This window comes from Mycetomoellerius zeteki, unplaced genomic scaffold, assembly GCF_001594055.1.
Source record: "Mycetomoellerius zeteki isolate Tzet28-1 unplaced genomic scaffold, Tzet1.0 scaffold20, whole genome shotgun sequence".
NCBI classification, from domain to species: domain Eukaryota; kingdom Metazoa; phylum Arthropoda; class Insecta; order Hymenoptera; family Formicidae; genus Mycetomoellerius; species Mycetomoellerius zeteki.
In genome coordinates, this window is record NW_017256957.1 from 3184632 (window position 1) to 3188700 (window position 4069).

Here is a 4069-nt window from a genome sequence, read left to right on the forward strand (position 1 = left end):
TTTGATAAAATATACGTTGGGTATTTTATTAATTTAGATATATCACTTTTACATTCAGATTAGGTTAGTGTACAACAGCTTTAATGTATATTGAGTGCGCACCAGTTCTGCCAGTGAAAAACGCTATAAGTCCTCTATTTTTCGCAATTTTTGCAATTTTTTTAGTTATTCAATGAGAGAATGTTTAAAATCGACGCATAAAACAACTTTAAGATATTTAAGAGTTCTTTAAGAAACATCTTTAAGATATTTTATAAGAAACTCTGAAAGTTATCTTAAAATTGTTTTATGCATCGATCTTATCCACTTTTATTCAGCAATTTTTAGAAATTAATATTTCTAACTATTGTGAAAATAGCAAAATGGTGGAGGACTTTTCGATTCAGTTTAGTTCGATTTACTCGCCCATAAGCGATGTGTCGAAAAGTTTGGGATATTCTATATACATATAAAGACAAATAAATACTTGTTATAATTAAAGATTCTAATATTTCACAACATATTTCTACAAGGAATGCCCAAGGACGTTTACAGAACGTTCTATGTCCTAAAAATATTCTTAGAACATTCTTCGGAGAACTGTGTTGTGTTGGATTTAATAACTTATAATATTCTTTTAATTCTATCTGATTTAACTATATTAAACACTTATACATATATTAATACCTATTATTGAATTTTTTAAGTATATTTTGATAATTAAAATGTAAAGATTAGGAACAACTTTAACCAAACTTTAATCGATTTAATCGGAGATTAATTTATGAAGCAATTTTTGTATTATATATATTTGATTAATATGGATTGAATTATTGATTTTTTATTTTTTAACACAAAGAAAAAGGATTAAATGCAATATATTATACAGATAAAAAATATGCTTTCAGTAGTTTAATTAATCATTAATTAAATTAATTAAAGTTTAGACAAAGGGTATGACTTTTTGATTAGATAATATAAATACTTAGAAATGTTTATAAATAAAAACGTTAAAAATACAAAAGACAACAAGAAAATAATACTTTATAATTTTTTTACATGCATATGTATTTTAAATGTATATTCGTATGTTATACACATACGTTACATATCAACAATAAATATAAAGAAGTTTAGAACTTCCTAAAGTTGCCGTTAGGTGTCGCCACCTGCTATTTTCAGCACTTCAATTGAAGTCAGTCGATAAATACGGATCTTCTCGTCAATTAGGAAACTTCATTTCTTGTTAAATTCTAACAGAATTATATATAAATATAACGATTATATGTTTAGAAATAATATTAAAATATTCTAGATAAATGTTATTTCTGTCAATAAAGATATTAATAAAGACATACAATACTTTAATTTACCTTCTTCATAGTAAAAATTTCGCACATAAATATGTTAGGCATTAGATAAAAAGTATTTTTCTTAAATTATCGTAAAATAGTTCCAACATTTAAAATAAACTAATGTTTACTTCTAACAACAAATGTAAGATTATTGCCTAAATTCTAAGCAGAATTGTAAGGCTCGTAACATATTCCTGTAAGACTTGTAAGAATTTTTAAGTGCTTATACCTTTATACAATATTTTTACAGACAGCTTCTTACTAGTTGTCATAAAATTTATAAGAAATTGTAGATATTTACGAATAATCGTACGATACATACGCATAAAATTAGAATACTAGTCATAAGGTCTTACAAGTTTTACGAGAACACGTTACGAGTCTTACGATTCTGCTTAGAATTGACCCATAAAGATAATTCTCGCTTTTTAGTATAATTATAGGTAGTGTAACTTATTTTTTAATATATCTCAAATAATTATATAATTTGTAATGTAATAGACACTAAGTAAAACACCCCCGTAAATGTCTTATGTTATCAGTCTTATGTTATTTAGTCGACAACTCGTGGACCCACATAATTCGTGAGAACGCGATTTTACGGCGAATCGCTTTCTCATGACGTGTCGAGGGCAGAAACGCTCTGCTCGACGTCGTCCCGCATATAAGATCGGCTACGTAATACAATATAACATGACTGCGGGTGGGAACAGTTCATAGCATACATATTTTTGGATCTGATTGCTCCTCGTATTCACGCAGAAACGCAGAAAAATGCACCCATATGCAGACCGCGATCGACGCGATGGTCGGCTCTAATCTACTTACAGATCGGAATCAAAACTAACTTAATCGAGATATTTTTCAAACATGCTTCTTTGCCTCAAAGATGTATGAAGTTTCTATTATAAAAATGTTAAATCTATTATAAAGATTTTACATTTACGAATATTTTATGAGAAATATAAATATAAATGTGAAACCAAATTAAATGAGAGAAGAGAGATGTATTTAACATAATTCTTTTTTTGTTTTTTTTTTTTCTAAATTCTATTTTCAATTAGTTTCATATATATATTTTACTTATTATATGTGCTTCCAATAAATATATATATATATAATATTATAAATGCATTAATATTATATAATGTACATTAACAACATGTAAAATAAAATATTAACACACAATCTGTTTGAATTTAATAAGTTAATTCACAAACGTCATAAAATGTTTTATATTTTTTGTTTTTAATACTTTCCATTGCATTTATACTTTTTCTGGAAACAAACGAGTAATAATTTATTTCGTGAAGTAGTATTGGAGATTATTATATGACTGTACCTCTGAAAAGATAACACCCATACATTGACGAAAATATTTCATCGATAAATTGCTCTCGGGAGTCCTCCAGGACCCCGTATGGCGAAACCATATGCTTTTGAAGTCCGTTTATGCTGGCTGAGAGATGACTCTTCCCGACACGCGACCCGCAGCCATCCCGGATATTTTATTCTCGACGTTTTATAGTGACCGCGAGAAAATTATCCTATACCCGTGGAATCTCTTGTTGCCATTACATCAGAAATGGGAAAAGATATACGAAAATATCGAGAGTTTAATTATTAATGTATTCTTTGTATAAAAGTGACCGTTTCTACCAATGTAGATTAACTTTTAATCTTAGTTTAATTTATTTTTTACCTTTTCTAGTTCTAAAAATTAGAAAATGATAAGAGTAAGTTAATCTACATTAGTAGAAATGAACAATAGGCTTATTTTTACCAATGTAAATTAATTTTAATCTCGGTTTAATTTACTCTTTATCTTTTTCTAATTCTTAGAACCAAAGGAAAAAAAAAGTAATTAAGTTAAACCTAGATTAAAGTTAATCTACTCTCTAAATATTTTTAAGTGAAATCTCACTCCAAAAGAGTTAAAATAAAAACTACCATTATTAATTTGTACTCTTGAATAAAAGTAGAAAATTTTTACTGTTTTTTGGAGTGCAATTTATTCCAAAGAAAAGAACTCTTATTTTTTTTAAATGAATCTCACTCCAAAAATATAAAATTTCACTCCAAAAAAAAAAAGAATAAAAATTTGCCATTTTTATTCAAAACTGCAAATTTTTCACTCTTTTTCATCAATAGTGGCAGTATTTTAACTCTTTCGAGATTTCACTCCAAGAAATTTAGAGAGTATATTAAAAGAAATAAACAATAAATAATTTTATTAGACGTTTTCAATGTGTTTTTATACATACAAGCAAATATCGAGTGGAAATTCGCACTGTTAAACGACGAGATATCGTATTACAAATAATATTCGGTGTGCGAATATCAACGGGGATACGAATGCAACGGATGCATGCGAGCGTGTTCGCCGACGAGTTAATCAGGATGCGACGTCATCGTTTAAAGTGTCATATTTTCTCTCACTTCGAAGGGCGATATTTGCGTAAGTTCGGAACCGCGTGATACGCACTTGGATACGCAGTTTCGCGAATTGTGTTGCGTCAATTTGAAATATCCAATGTTTGTTTAAATTGTAGATTTTTATATTTTTATTTTTTCTCATGATGGTACGATTATACTTTACATAGATCAAGTATTGTCACATTGATTGTATTATGTATGTTCAATTATATATTTTATATTGTTATATTCTATATTAAGAATAAAATAATCTATAAATAAATACTACAAGAGAGAGAATACTAAAAGTAGTAAAAAAT